Below are 16,794 nucleotides of genomic sequence, written 5' to 3' on the forward strand. Positions count from 1 at the left end.
GACAAGGCCTTAGATAGAACTGGCTTGTTACCATCAACAACAGAAAAACCACTTGGGAGGAACACAAGCTTGTGTACTTTAAAACATCAAATAGCATTCTTTACATTCCAATAGAGTGCATTAGTCAGGTTCCGGCTGTAAATATACAATATAGCCTAGGCCTTCATTTTCTAAATAGGGGAATTTATTTTTATACATTTTATAAACTGTTAAAGACAGACCGTTAAATAAATAAATAAACATATATTCAATATCACATTTGAAATTCCATCAAGAACAACAAGTGTCTTGGTTTAGATGGTAACTGATTCTTTTTATATAATATATATATACACACACACATTTAACATATTAACCATTGGAATTTAGGATGTTTAAAAACAAAATTGTATGTCTTTGCTATTCCACATGAAATAGCCTAATTGTTCTTAATTAGTCATATATATCTAATCATATATAATATATAAAAATGTCCATGCCAGCACTGCTTGTCTGTGAAAGCTGGCCACTTTAACAGGAATTTTTGTCAACAGAAAAATTGCACTTCCATAAAGAGTGTAGATACCCACAAGAGTATTAAATGATAATTAGGAAATGCATTCCAAAGACTTTCTCTATTCTTCATTAACTCCATCAACCATTTAGTTTTGAAAGTGTCATTAAGTGGACTATAATCTAAGACCTCAAGTCTTAGGGTTACAACTTACCTCCTTTTTTTATATAATCTGTCTTTTTTTTTTCTCCAAATAATGTTAAAGTATCTTGTCTAAATTCTTAATCACCTTAGGAGGCACGTCAAATGATAAAGATGTGTACAGATTTTTCCTCTTTGACAATAATACCATTCTAAATATTGATATATCGCCTCATTAACCACAAACTATATTTCTTTGTTTTTTCAATAATTGGTTTAAAATTGAACTGACTCCTCCATTTTTACAAATTACTACACAGAGATATGTTAATTGGTGTTTAACTTAAATATTTTCTATTTCTGTTGAAGAACAATCTTTGAGAGTTTTTCGCACAAAACTCATCCGGGTAACCGAAACCGGTGCTACCTTCATGTATTGCGTCACACCGCGGACTCGCCCACTCTTATTTCACAATATTTTTGTACATTTTAAGTAACTTTTTCCTTTGCGACAACGTTGAGAATGTACATGTAAAATACTAAAATAAATTCAAATCTGTCCAAGTAATTATTCATTTGGCGAGTAACTTAGCCGTGAAATAAACGGGATAATGTACTTTCACTTCCCTTCCATAATAACCAGCTGACTGACTGTAGCAGCTACATTATTAACGTTACATATCAGGCAGGCTTAGAGAGAAATATTATCAGGTTGTACTTTAATCATAAGTATTGTATATTTGGTAGACAACACATTATTTCAGTAGACAACAACATACTGTCTGAATCCTGTATCATTAAACTGCGAAGGGCAGAACTCACAGGAAGGGCCTGATCCCTAGTTTGTGGTTTAGGCGGAGCCCTAAACTCCTCGTATGGATTTTATATTTCTCAAACGCCTTGGCTTAACCTATCATCATCGGCGATTTAAAATAGTCAACCATCCACAAAACGCATACGATAACATTTCAATGGCCTGTTGATCAAAAACACCTTCAAGAATAAAACTCCCGACACATTTGTCCTGATACGAGACGTGCAGCTAACGGCTAACAACTAACGTTAGCATTCCCACCAAAGTTTCCAGGATAGCTTCTGTTTAATACTTTAAGAAGTTATAAACTTTTTTTGTCCTTTCGTTACGATTCTAAATTCGTCAAAGGATAATTAACAAGACGTTTACAAGAAAAAAAAACTGGTGTTAATTCAGTGAAATATGAAACGACAGAGAAATATCCCAAACATTCCATGAAGTTGGGAAACGAGCTAACAGTGTAGTCACACACTCAAATTCCGCATTTTGTCTCTTATATTCACAATAGAGACACATACTGAACCAGTTATGAGGCAAATTTACTTTTCTGTGAGTTATTAATGCAAATAATGCCATTTAAACTACCTAGACAAAGGCAAACTCTACTCACCAGACTGTTTGAAATTCCTGTCAGATTCAAAATGGAGGGATGAGACTTTTAAAATACTGTGGTAAAGTTTTTCTGCGTGTTTAATCCCTCCCAGCGGCTAAACAAAAGCCAAACGATATAATCCACTAAAACTTGACTAAAAGCGCCCGTTCGAGTAATAAATGGAAGAGTTCGTGAAGTGTTTAGGAGGAGTTTCGGTTTTTCCCGTGAGGTCAATGAGGAGGAGGATGATGGCGGATTCCCAGCAGTCAGTGTTATCAGGTGTGTTTGGGAGTGGCTCGAGAACTCGAGAAAAGTTCGTCTGAACGCGCAGTGGGGGGCATTAAAACACACTGGTATAAGATTAAAAGGTGTGAAGAGAGATTTGAATCTGTGAAGGGACTTTTTACATGGTTGTTGACTGAATTCAAAGGCGAAATGTGCATATTCTTTCTCTACTCATTATCAAGTTTCAGTTCAGCCCAGTTATGTGCTTTATTTATTGCCGTGGCAACAACAGTAGGCTAAATTTGTTTTACATTTGCATCATAACTTCTTAAATTAAGCATCAAGAGACAATAGGACTGCATAAAATACTCTATACAAAGAAAAGACAAATACATAATTAAGATTTATTTTAAAATAAAAAACAAGGATGAGCTTTAAATAACATAATGATAAAAGGAGGCAGACACAAGACTATCTATCTGTCTATCATTTGAAAAAGGAAGGACACCCTTTTGAATGATATGGTTTATGTATCAGGACATAATAAAAAATCATCTGGTCGTTTGTTGGTCTAAAAAAAATAAGCAAATACAACCTCAGATGAAAAACAACACATGACATATTACACCGTGTCATTATTTAACAAAAATAAAGCCAAAATGGAGAAGCCATGGGTGACAAACATATACACCCTGACCCTATGATTCAGTTGCTTGCAGAGCCCCTTTTAGCAGCAATAACTTGAAGTAATTGTTTTCTGTATGACTTTATCAGTCGCTCACATCGCTCTGGAGAAATTCTAGCTCGCTCTTTTTTACAACGTTTGTTTATGCACAGCTCTCTGAAGGTCAACCGGGTTGAGGTCTGGACTTTGACATGGGCCACTGCGACACCTTGATTCTTTTATTTTTCAGCAATTCTGTTGTAGATTTGCTGGTGTGCTTGTGATCATTGTCCCGTTGCATGACCCAATTTCGGCCATGCTTTAGCTGTTGGACAGATGGCCTCACATTTGACTCTAGAATACTGTGGTATACAGAGGAGTTCATGGTCGACTCAACGACTGCAAGGTGCCCAGGTCCTGTGACTGCAAAACAAGCCAAAATCATCACCCCTCCATCACCGTGCTTGAATGTTGGTATGAGGTGTTTGTGCTGATATGCCGTGTTTGGTTTTCGCCAAACGTGGCGCTGTTCATTATGGCCAAACATCTCCACTTTGGTCTCATCTGTCCAAAGGACATTGTTCCAAAAGTCTTATGGTTTGTTCAGATGCCACTTTGCAAACCAAAGCCATGCTGCCATGTTCATATTAGAGAGAAGAAGCTTTCTCCACAACATGCATTCCAAACATGCCATACTTCTCCAGTCTTTTTTCTAATTGTACTGTCATGAACTTGAACATTTAATATGTTAACTGAGGCCTGTAGTGTCTGAGATGTAGTTCTTGGGTTTTTTGCAGTTTCTCGGAGCATTGCACTGTCTGACCTTGGGGTAAATCTGCTGGGACGTCCGCTTCTGGGAAGATTGGCAACTGTCTTGAACTGTCTTTCCACTTGTGGATAATCTTCCTCACTGTAGAATGATTGACTTCAAATTGTTTGGACGTATAACCCTTCCCAGATTGATGGCAGCAACAATTGCTTCTCTAAGATCATTGTTGTTTTCTTTCCTCCCTGCTATTGTGTGAACACATACCTGAATACTCCAGACCAGCAAACTCTATCTATCTATCTATCTATCTATCTATCTATCTATCTATCTATCTATCTATCTATCTATCTATCTATCTATCTATCTATCCATCCAAGTTTAAAATATCTTCTTTAGCAACTTCGTGTTTAAATGACTTATTATTAATAATGATTTAATCTCAAGGTCAAATTAATCCTTTCTTATAAATCTATAAATGAAAAAGAGGGAGTAAGAAATGCAGTGAATATATGAGCAGCTGGTATGAGATTTTTTCCCCTCAGAACATAGTGCAGAGTGCAGCACAAGTGCGTCTGACTCATATAGGAAGTTATTGAGATGTGAGTCCCAGGCGAGTTCTAGCATGAATAGTAATAATCTTACATTTTCAGCAGTTTATATGAGGGCATAGTGCTCTCTCTACAATAAAGCCAAGTGGATGATAGTCATTTAATTTATTTTGTATATTCTAAGAATTCATAATGGAACTGCATTGAGTTTTATATTTTAGCTGGAATCGTAATAAAGTTATATTTTATGCAAGACTGTCGTATTCATCCTTGGAGCAGAGCGAATCTCATATTCAGTTTGAATGGTGGTCTCAAGTTATCCTCTCCATCAGTCAACAGAGGGAGAGAGAGGCCACTCTAGTGAAAGAGTAATACAACCATCATGAAAATCCCACCTTAACCTCTAGTGGAAATGATTACATCTATGCATGATATAGTTATGCTGACTATGTGTCATACAAGGCTGTGTTCGTGTGCTTGATAGTCCTTTTGGGGAGGGTGAACCGATGTGTGAGAGTATGACATAGACTATATGCACTGCTAAGCAATTTTGGTAAAGGAGGGGGCTGCTATGTGGATGACAAGTACTTTGTCTTCACAAGCCTGAATACCAATGTGAAATATAATGAGCAAATCTGCCAGACCCAAGTGTTTTTTCTTGGAGCTTAATGAAGTGGAGGAGCAATAAACAGGTTATTGGATGGGGCCAGATGTATTTAAAATGAACATGCGCATCTTACCCATAATGGTCGTACAAAAAAGATGACGGTGCATGAAAGCGGATGTTTTATTCTCTTCAATATGTTGTTTTTGCAGCTAGTCTGTCTGTGTTTTACTGTGTCATATGGCATTTTCTAATTTTCTCTTTATGGGAACATAAAACAGCATTGGGGTAATTGACAGCTGTGTTAATTTAGCCCTTAGAAATTCATATTTTCCGCAGGTTACGCATCTCACGGTTGTTGCCCGTCCGGTTCCCTAGAATGAAAATAAATAAATAACTCTCTGACAAATCAGGAGAAGCCAAGTGGTCATAATACCAATTAGATACACTCAGGAAATTGGTTTAGTGGTAGAGCACAGACAATAATCTAAACTCAGTGCTAAGGAAAAGAGAGTGCATTAACAACGATGACTTTTTGTTCTTCAGGCACTGGAAGAAGAAAAAGCCCACTAAATTAGTTGGTTGGACTACTAGACATTAATTAAGAACTTCCACAACCTCTGTGTTCAGTGTGGAGCCTTAAACCGCTTGCACTGATTTCAACTTATACCGGTCATTAAGGGGTGAGATCGAGGGCTGTGTAGAAAAGTAGCCTAAAACAGTAATGTCCCTCTGAATTTAACAAAAGTGCCCATTTTTAGCCATGAGCTTCCATTGAATAATTTATCCCTTTTCTTTGTATGTATAATGCTGCATAAAGCTCCGGTTTCAGTTTTAAAAGGTTGTGGCATAGTTCACCCTGAAATGAAATGTTGTTTGAAACCTGTATGACTTTCTTTCTTCTGTGGAGCATGAAAGAAGACATTTTGAACTGTCTTTGTTCATACAATAAATGTGACAGTAAATTATGACATAATTTAGATTTTTGGGTTTAAGCTATGCTTCTCAGGTGGTCAGTCGCATGCAGGTCTGTTCTTATATCTCAGACAGCAGGGGAAAAGCAATGCTAATTCCTAATGATGCAAATGTTATCATGCCTTGTTAGGATAGCAAAATAGCTTTAATAGGTAGGAAATAGTGCTTCTCTTATTTTGTTGTTGTTGATAACGGGCTGTGCATCCATTCAAACAGTATTTTGGCACAAAATCATTGGTTCACTTGGTTAAAGCTAGCCAAATTAGACAGATGCCAAAATGGACAGGTTGCTTGAGATCCCCACATCCTCAAAAACCATGCGCAAAACTATTAAGCTATAAAAAAAAAAAATATTACATTAAAAACGGGTTCACCTGCAGCTAGGATAAACATGGTTTGTGCCAACAACAATGTGTTTTGTGCAACGAATTATTTGCTGCCGAGAGCATGAAACCATCAAAATTCATGAGACCTTTAGAAACCAAAATCGTCTGCTTCCTTTTCAGCATGTCATGTTAATCATTTTGCATATTCCTGGACTTATGCGGTTCATAATGATATTGATACTTTTCAGTGTTTCATTTTATATACATTTTCTTACTGTTGTATGATAAAACAAATCGCTGAAACAAAACCAGCTGAGAACCACTGTCATTCGGTTCATGAACACATCCAAACTGCAGATGGAGTGATAATTATTGCATGTGTTAAATAATAAATCTTATTATGCAAAATAATAAGTAATCCTATGTGCAAAGAGGCTGCATATATGTGTTATAGATATCCACGGGTGTATTTTTGAAGGCAAAGCTTGTGATAAATTATTCCTTGTTATATGGAAGAATTGGACACGTCTGTCACTCTGAATAAATAATAAATTATCTCTATTGCAATCAACTGTTTAAAGTATCATGTCACTTATGGGGGCTAAGAATTTTTCCCGGGAAGGGGTTTGTGTGAGAATGTCTGTAATGACGACTTCACCACACCCTACTGAGTCATCCCTGCAGTCTCACATAGACCACTATGATGTCATCAGTGAGAGCCATTATCAGCATGGCACAGTCATTTCCATGGTCACAGCATTCCTCTGCTGTGATTAGTAACGTTTGGGGCCATGTTCGGAGTACATCACTCACAGCCAGCCCTGAAGCCATGGATCAGTACTGCCTTTCACACTAACAAGAGACTTAGAAAATCTGGGCTTCGTCCCATAAATACAAACAAATACAAATGAAACTTGGGAGTACTAGCACACAGAGTACTATGGAATAAATGATTATAATAAAGTGATCCTGTCCGCACTGAGATTTGATGTTTCTCATAATGAGGCCAATTGTGGACTGATAAACACGGCCCTGGAGAGAGTCTATTCTGCTAACGCAATGCTTGGGTGTTTTTTCGGGGGTTCAATCAAACCTTTGGGAATGATGTTGACATGGCTTTGCATTATTTAACAACTAACTGACATTTCTGAATCAAGCTCTGATGTCTGAAGTCTTTGATAGGGGTCTGGTGAGCGCCACCTTGTGGCTCATGCCTACATATAGTGGCCCGTTTTATCAGCAAAAATAAATGTCATTCCTAACTAAGCAAAGGCAACAAGAGGAACTATGTGCATTAAACCTGGAGCGAGAAATGTTTAGCGTGGAAATGTCAACTTTTCAGCTCTTTCCGAGTATCTCAATTCATCCATTCACGAGAACAGAACTAAAGGCTCTTTAAATACCGTTGTACCGTGTTGTTATGAGCAATTTAAGCTGTGACATTTAATAGAAGCTGGCCGGTCTGTTCTAGGGTTCGTGAGATAAATGTAATATTTGACATCATTTCTCATGCATGGATAAGATTCTCACTCAACGACTTATCAACTGAGGCCTGTTCATCACTGACGTGCCTCCGGCACTCTCCGCTATTAGGTTCATCTGTCGCGCAGCCCTATTTTGTAAAGCTTGTCACTTGGGAGCTGTTCCATTTTACTATAAGATCCACATGGGAGCTAGATTGAGAAGTAGGTGAGCGGGAGAGTTTAAAACACTGTGATGAAACTTGAAATAAACCATCATTGCATTTATTTTATTTTTGCGGCGCCTCATGCAGGTCCCTATGGGGTAATAGCAGTTTTCCCTACTTAGCTTATTATAGGATTTCGAATTGACTCCTGCTCAGTGCCGCAGATATTTAATTGTATTTTGCTTTGACTGGTGTGCAGTTATAGACGGTATAATGATCTTACCGGATGTTTACCATCCCTCTTGACTTAGAAGGAAGGAGTTAATGAGCTATTTATGGAGGGGTCACATATTTTCCATGTTGCCTTGTGAAGGTCTGGTTGGTAAATTGTCAGCGTTCCTGATAAGAAAGTGTCTTTGATTGGTAACAGACAGCATTTTCTCTGTCACACGCGTTTGTAGAAATAGGGGGATGAGGCAAATAGAGCATGGAGCAATTAATACCAGACCTAGTCGTCACTGATTTTCCGATAATAGGAACTAGAGTCTCTCATCGACTTGTGTGTAGGAACTGGACTGATTTTAATGTCAGAGTGTCTCTGACTGTCATAAATTTCTGCACATTTCCGCATTTCATGCTAGGCTGCCACAGAAACTGACATTCAAAGTATTTTGAAGTCAAGTGGCTTAGAGAAAAAAAGAGATTGTTGGAGTTGGAGAGAGAGAGACACTCATTTCCTGTTGAGCTGGGTCAATGCAAGGTTTTCTGATGGGTTCCTGGTGAGTCACTGCGGATTAATACAGCGGCTGTGAATATATTGAAGTTTGAGTTCATTTAGGGTCTCACTAGCCCAGTGTGATCAAGATCTATCTAACTTACTTCACAGGGCTTCTGCTTCCTTCAACCTATTATTGACATGAACTGCAGAGAATTATTGAACAGGATCAAAGAACACTGTAATTACGATTGCATTATGTCATGCGTATTTTTCATGACAATGAGTATCAATACAAAAGCCAGCTTGTTAAAAGCCTGATGATGACTTATTGGGCTCATAATAGGGCCATTATGAGCCTGTAAGTCACTTCAAGACAAAAGACACCCTCTCAACCTGTAAAATATAGGATTAAAGAGGGTTTCACAAATCTAAGGGATTTGAATTGAAATATAGCTTGCTGGTTTTAATGGTTTAGCTCACTTTTGCATTTTTTTGGTGTCCTAGGGGAGATGATGTGTGTGTGTGTGTGTGTGTGTGTGTGTGTGTGTGTGTGTGTGTGTGTGTGTGTGTGTGTGTGTGTGTGTGTGTGTGTGTGTGTGTGTGTGTGTGTGTGTGTGTGTGTGTGTGTGTGTGTGTGTGTGTGTGTGTGTGTGTGTGTGTGTGTGTGTGTGTGTGTGTGTACAAAATGTATGTATATATATATATATATATATATATATATATATACAAGGAGGAGGTGCTGTTTAGCATGCAAGGGGGTCCTGGCCTGGGTCAAAATCCTCACATAATATTATTCTTTATTAGTCATTAACCAACCAAAATTATGCAACATGAAGTGGGTAAATGATGTTATTAATTAAACATTTAAAAAATATTGAATTTAAAGCAAATTATCTGCAGAAGTTGCAACTCATTTGAACTAACCAAAGCAGTAAAATGTGATTTCTGCCACATTTTAATATTAATGTTCAAAAGTTTGGGGTATTTCGAATTTTTTTTGAAATACGTCTCTTATGAACTTACAGGCTGCAATTATGTGATGAAAAATACAGTAAAAACTGTAATATTGTGAAATGAAAAAATATAATTTAATATAACTGTTTTCAATTTTAATATATTTTAAAATGTAATTATTCCTATGATGGCAAAGCTGAATTTTCAGCAGCATTAGTCCAGTCTTAAGTGTTGAAAACAGATGAGCTGTGTAATATTTGTGTGGAAACCCATTTTGTTCAGGATTCTAGAAATGGAAATCTGAATAATTGAATTACCTTCACTGTCACCCTTTAGCAATTTAATGCTGAATAAAAGTATTAATTTCTTTCTGTATATATGGGAAGTTTCATGTATTCCTTTTGAGTGATTCCAGTACACTGAAATACAATAATGCAATATTACAATGATAAAAAAAGATTTGTTTATTCATACATTTTGATTTGCCTTACTATATCACAGTCGGTCCTATCAGAAAGCCTCAGAACTTTCCATGTTTTTTATAGAATGTGAAGCAAGAACCAACAGTGTTTCCACGGTTCAGTCATCCATGTTCATTGCACAGATACGGTGCGAATCATAGGTCAGTAGGAACAGCACAATGTCACACCTCTCCCACAGTGAAAAGATGCGGTGTTGAATTTCTGCCTCATTACTTTGACACATGCTTTCTGATGAGGAAGCTTCATAATGGAGAAGTTCACCGCAACTCTACTTGCCAGTGGTTTGTTTTTGGCTCCTGTAAATATCAAGAGTTGTTGTAACTGTCTATATGTCAATATATCACACCGGTGCAGAGCAGTGTGAAGTTCAGTGAGTCACAAGAGATAAAAGAGATAAAAATGTGTAGCAGAGCATTGACAAATGTCAGAAACTAAGAGGTAGATTTTCACACTATGAGAAAAGGTGATTTTTTTTAAAAATAGACTTTGGTGGCTAAGAATATCAGTGCAGAAAAGCGGCAGTCAAATGCAAAGCATCATTCACAGGCAGGGTTTGAAATGAACACCTGCCAACCTGCCAAATGCGGGTAAAAATCACATGTGGCGGGTAACGCTGTCAAATCACTAGCCAATTTAGCGCGTTATTATATTTACTCACTTTGCTGGGGAAGTTAATGTAAGCCAAATCTGCACAAATTTAGCGCAAACACTCGTGAGTCATCATAGTTGCCTAGAAGTTCTAAATGGCCGGTAACTTGAAAATTTAGTAGCCAAATTGGCCGGTGAGTGAAAAAGTCCCTTTGTCCTTTCAAAATGTAAATTTTTTGATAGCAATATGCACAAATCTAACGATTTATTTTATTTTCTGAAGCAAATGTGAGGGGTGTTTGCCAATTCAAACATCAGTAAAAAGCTGTCACTGGGTGGTAAGACGTTGTGAGTGTGTTGCCATGGTATTCTTGATGGTTGTTCAGTGGTCACAATATAATATCTATTGCCCTCTGCATGTAGTACATAAAATACATGTACATAAAATATGTTTTTCTTTAGTGCCCACAATGGTTAGACATATTTGGCCCACAAGCTGCTTTATACCATATAATACAAACATAAAGAGAAAAGTCAAAGACACTCCTGAAACTTACTGACTATTCAGCAATTCAAAGAAACAGTAAATCAGTTTTATGATGCAAAGTTGGTGATTTTCAAGAGTTGTTAATGTAACTTTATATTATACTCACCATAACAGTCTGCAGTTAGACTTCTGGGAAATATCTGGCTGCGGTGGTCTTATGCATGCAATGACAGCTCAGTGGATTGAGGTACAATGGTGAAATACAACCTGACTGGATGGCAATAAACGTCCAGTCATTGCCCCTGCACTGCACTGTAAACAATCCATGACTCTTTGACACTCGGATATATCTTCAATCGTGGCAAAATGACTACCTTAATGCACTGTCAAGTGCGGTTTATCCTGTTTTATTTTAGCCTGTCAATGCACCCAAATAAGAGGAAACAAATGGTTAATATTGTAACTTCCCTGGCATTTATTGCCAGTAAAAATGCAAACTGACTAAAAAAAATAATGGATCCTGCTGCCGAAAAGTGCTTCCATTTTCAGACATGCCACGAGATGGGAGAAACTCTCGAATTTTGACAGCCTAATAAACTGCTAAGACTTCCATATAGAAAAAAAGAAACAGCTCTGCTGCACTGTGCCAGTGTCAACTGCACTGATCATGGACCCCATGCATTGTTAATTAGTTTTCTGTAATTATCACACACATGTAAATTGATTGTCTAAATGTCTGTAGAAATACTGCTGATTGTTTGGCATTTTAAGAAGGCCAAAATCAAAATCAACACAATGCTGCATTTTCACCATGCATTCCCTAATTGACAGAAAAACAATTTTCCAAGAAATGATGGCATGCGCTGTTGTTCAAACACCACAGTGGTTATTAAATACAATTCTAATGGGTAAAAAACAACAACATTTTAACCTTCTCACAGAACACATTGCCATTTCATTCTTACCTGTTGCTCTCTCCAATACTGAAATATTTGAAAACACTTGATCTGAACTGTCTGATTCACCCGGCTCTTCCCGTTTTGATACAGGTATCAATTTGTGCAATTATGGAGCGCAACTCAAATGGCATGCTTTCATAAAATTATACATGATCACAAGGACATTTATTCTTATTTGCATATACGCAATTATGGAAAATGATTATGGATTGTTGATTCAACTGTCTTCTCTTGTTTAGCGGGCTGAAACATCAAGAAACACAGCCGGGGGCTTTTCAGTGGCTATTAGGACAGGTACACCATCTGGGCTCCATGCAACTCTTGCTACATATCAAAAATATATTTTTTTCCTGTCACATTACATTTTCTTCTTCAAGAAATGCTTTTCTCATATTGTAGAAAACAGAAAAGCAGATCCAGATAAAACAGTGTTCATTATTGATGTAATGTTCATTACAATGTCCATTTTTTTATGTTCCCTCTACAGAGTGAAGAAAAAAGAGAGACACGGGGCAATGAGCAGTAAGGGCATATCATAATAGCTGCTGAGAGCCTTTAACTTATAAATCTGAGAGAGCCGGCCTGCTATAGTATGAATGCCAGGTCCTTTCCCATGGCCCATTCCTCACTGTGATTGCTTTTGCCTTTTTTTTCCATTGTAAATATTTCATACACTGTTCGAGGTAACATGCACATGAGGGAAGCACTAATATAAAATATTGATGCAAACAGATGTTTAGGTTTGCATCCTTCAAAAAGTGTGCAGGCGTTCAAACTGAACGGCGTGGAATAAATCGATTCGAAGGCCTTCTGTGATGCTGTTAAACATGTGACACATGTAGAGCAAATGTACACTACGTTTTGAACGTCTCTGGTTTTTCATCTTCAACAGATATCGTGCGGCAAACTGAAAAGTGTTTTCATTGCATATGACACTGACTCAAGAAATGTCTCAATATGAAAAGGGGTCATGCTCTGATTTTGTCACAAGGCCACATGGAAGCCAGTTACACAGCTTTTGCGCTCTTGGCATTTGTCCTACTGTCTACTGTGACTGGGCTCTGTAATTGGTTGCAGCTCTGCAAAGAAATATGGGTAAATGTCTTGCACAAGTCACATCATAAAGCATAAGGGTCTGGCAGTATTTAGCCAGCCATCCTCCAGCCAGAGATATCAGGGCCCTAAATGTCTCCGGGAATAAAAAACATAAAAATCAAAAAACGAGAGTAGAGCGCATCAGCAATCCAGATCTATATGCCGATCAAACTCAGAGTAACATGCACAGTGACACAGCATAAAGGGGCTGACTGTCAGTTTCTCCTTTGCTTATATGTCGCTATGCTGCAGCTCTGCATTTGAATGACTGACAGCTAAAAAATGGGTCACACATTCCAAGGTTATTGTGTTTTTATCACTTACAAGTGGTCTGTATATTCATTCACTGGAAATGGGTCAGAAAATTGTCTCAAGGGTCATTGTGTTTATGGCAGAAACAGAAATAAAGAATAAAATAATCTGTATGGTCTAGTGGGTTTTTTTCTTCACATTTCACGTCACTTTTCTTCATATTGCACTATTTATGTACTGTTGAAGATAAACTGAGGTTTGCATCAGCTAGAACTGAGAATGACATAAATGAAGCAAGTGAAATGGGAAATGTGACCACTGGGGCATTAAAGTTGTCCATGCGGTCAGTGAACAACATGTCAAACAAATTTACAATCATTTCTGGTAGCACTGATTTATATATATATATATATATATCCCTTCCAGTTCGCACCACCCACTCTATAAAGCGGGACGTGAACCCGGGCCCCTCCAGATGGGCCTCTTGAGATTAGGGGAATGAGGTTTACATGCACAACTCTCACTAGCCTATACATCTGTTACACTCACCTCCCCGAAGCCCACTCCCATCCGGGTCACGGCACCACTGTAGCCCGTTCAGTTTGCACCGCCCGCTCTAAGTGGGACGCCAACCCGAGCCAGTTCACATGGGAGTCGGGCACTCTAACTAGGAGGCTAAACACTGCAGTCTCTACGACAGTCGCTAGACTACTTCTATATATATATATTATACCATTCAAAACTTTGTGTCAGTAAGATTGTTGAAAGGTTCAGAAATTTTCGTTCACAATTAACAAAATTTAAATAATGAGCTTATACATCATCAATCCTTCTTCCAAAACATGTTTGTCTGACCCTGCTTCACGATGGTAAGCTTTATATTTGTATTTTATAAGTGTTTATATTTTAGACCTTTCAGGATGGTTTTCACGGGATGTGTACATCATATCCATAAATAGAAAAAAGTTGCTCCGGCTACTTTGACGCATGTATGCTGTGGCTGTGGGAGTGGCATAGGTTTGTTGTCGCAATGAGTGCACGCTAAATGGAGCACACTAAATCTCGAACATCCGGGGAATCACAGGAGAGTCTGCTGGCAAAAAGAGAGAGCGATAGAGCGAGTAATAAAAAGGAAATTAACATTGAAAACTGAGGGATTTGAAATGTTGTGAAAGCGGCCCGGAGATAGCGTTTTAGGTTAATTGTCATACATGTATGTAGGATACATGTATGTCAGTATGTAGCTCTCTGAGTTCACTGTAAAACATTGTCTATTGTGAAGAGTTATATTCATCCGCACATTCACACAGAGCTGAAACACAACCAAAACAATGTTCTTCCACAAAAAGCTGAATTTTCAGCAGCCATTACTCAAATCTTATTACATAATCCTTCAAAAACTTCAATTTAATGCATCCTTGCTGAATAAAAGTTTTAATTTCTTTAAAAAAAATCATACTGACACCAAACCTATATATACCACAGAAAAAATATATATGATCAAATGTATAACTGTTATTATAATTGCACTTTTGTATTACCAAAGCATTGCAGCAAATTGAATAGATGAACTAAAAGTGGCAAAAATGTATATTTCATCCTGCTAAAGTGTGTAAATATGTTACTTTCTCCTCCCAGCTTAATATTCTAGAAAAATATACAGTATATAAGTATGCAATTTCTAGGTATGTTTATTTCCTAAAAAAAACAATGTCTCTGTCTGACACAGCAACACTGGCTCAACCATGGCATGTGTTAGGAGGTGGGCCTATATAGCCAACTAATACAGCAATCAGAGGGCGTGCTTGAGAAACCTTTTTGATTCTTTTTTAACCCCTGTTTGGTAATGCTTGTTGGACAAAAATTGCACACAAATAAAGTAAAATAATAGTGCAAAAGATCTCTCTCTCTCTCTCTCTCTCTCTCTCTCTCTCTCTCTCTCTCTCTCTCTCTCTCTCTCTCTCTCTCTCTCTCTCTCTCTCTCTCTCTCTCTCTCTCTCTCTCTCTCTCTCTCTCTCTCTCTCTCTCTCTCTCTCTCTCTCTCTCATCATCATCATTTTAAGGGCTGGCTCTTTGTTACAAGAGCTCCTTTATTGTATAATATTTACCTATACTGCAAATGGAACAGTGAACAAAGATACACATCTACTCTCATAAAAAGGCAAAAAAGGGAACAGGTCTTCCCGTCTATTGCATCACAAGGTTATTTCACCGTAATCTGTTATCATGTTGTTTTGACCGTTATTATTGGTTTCCCTTTTCACCTCTGATTCATCACAGCCACACATTAAAAAACTGTCTTCTAACACATATAAACACACACACACATAGTGCTCAAGGTCTCTCCATAACAGAACACGTAGGTCACGAAATGAATGATTTCCTCCCCTCTTGCCGTGAGACCTCTCCCTCCCTCCTACACACCTCACGCAGGCACAGACGAGGTCCCACACATATACACCGGTTCACTAATGTCCTCCAGAGAGATGCCAGCCACCCCATCTCAGTGATTTCAGACGCCATCATCATCTCCATTACCGCCCGGGAACGCATCAGCATGCCGGTGCTACTGGACATGAGCTCCAGCAGATGGAGGCAGCAGTTCTGCTCTATGTGGCATGACAGTCTGTAGAGATGTTTGCCCAAGCTTTGCCATGCTGTTATAACTCTTCATTATTAATCAGATCTTGCACAATATCTTTCTCTTCATTCTCCTACCCCTCATGGTCGGCGGCGCATAATTCACACAGCCACTTATGCTTCTCTGACTGTGCCCAGGAGCGCAATGAGCTACCTGCAGATTAAAGACTTATATGGGGATGTACTCTCAGGCCCCATCAGCATTCTAGCGTAACATCTCTTTCAGTTACTCTTTCTCTTTGAAATCATCATATAATATTCCCCAATGAGCTGCACGCCACACACAGATGCACATATGTGCCTTCGTGGAGCACAGCATGTGCATTTCAATGCTTAAAAGACCCTTTAGCTCTGTTCCAAAAGTTATGGAGCTGCTAGGCATCATAGGCGCTCTCCCATCGACAAGGCTGTTTTAAGATGTTAGCTGATCTTAATTATGCAGCCTAATAACATATTTTCTCTTGGCCAAATTCTAAGGCATCACAGCATGAATCCTTCGCTGAGGAGGTAACCTAAAAAATATATTGTAACAAGCTATGTAAAAAAAATGATTTCGAGATTAAGAAGCATTTATAAATATCCATATAATTCATTCAGTTTAAACAAATTTAACTAAAGTAATATATATATATATATATATTTGGACAATGGAAACTCAAACACATGTTTTTAGGCCACAATAATTTATTAGTGTAGGGTCTTCTTTTGCTAATACAGCATCAATTCATCTTGAGACTGACAGATAAGTCCTTCACGCAGTGGCCAGAGGGTTTTTTAGCCATTCCTCTTGTGGAACAGTGGATGGGTCACTATGTGATGCTGGTGAAGGAAAACGTTGCTC

General features: G+C 38.1%; 1 protein-coding gene and 1 long non-coding RNA gene across 2 annotated transcripts in view; one reads left to right on the forward strand and one right to left on the reverse strand.

Moving 5' to 3' along the window:
- ctnna1 (catenin (cadherin-associated protein), alpha 1) overlaps positions 1 to 2,312 on the reverse strand; it is a 122,270-nt gene extending 119,958 nt beyond the window's left edge. The window contains exon 1 of the mRNA XM_082177556.1: positions 2,059 to 2,312. The gene's annotated coding sequence lies outside the window, so the exon portion shown is untranslated. The remainder of the gene's footprint in view (positions 1 to 2,058) is intronic.
- Positions 2,313 to 8,432: 6,120 nt separating this feature from the next.
- Positions 8,433 to 13,382, forward strand: LOC309504864. The gene is made up of 3 exons (XR_014208211.1): positions 8,433 to 8,557; positions 12,206 to 12,260; positions 12,454 to 13,382. It is a non-coding gene; the product is annotated as an uncharacterized lncRNA (long non-coding RNA).
- Positions 13,383 to 16,794: the final 3,412 nt, after the last annotated feature.

The sequence above is a fragment of the Leuciscus leuciscus genome (genome assembly GCF_965113295.1).
Source record: "Leuciscus leuciscus genome assembly, chromosome: 8".
Lineage (NCBI taxonomy): Eukaryota > Metazoa > Chordata > Actinopteri > Cypriniformes > Leuciscidae > Leuciscus > Leuciscus leuciscus.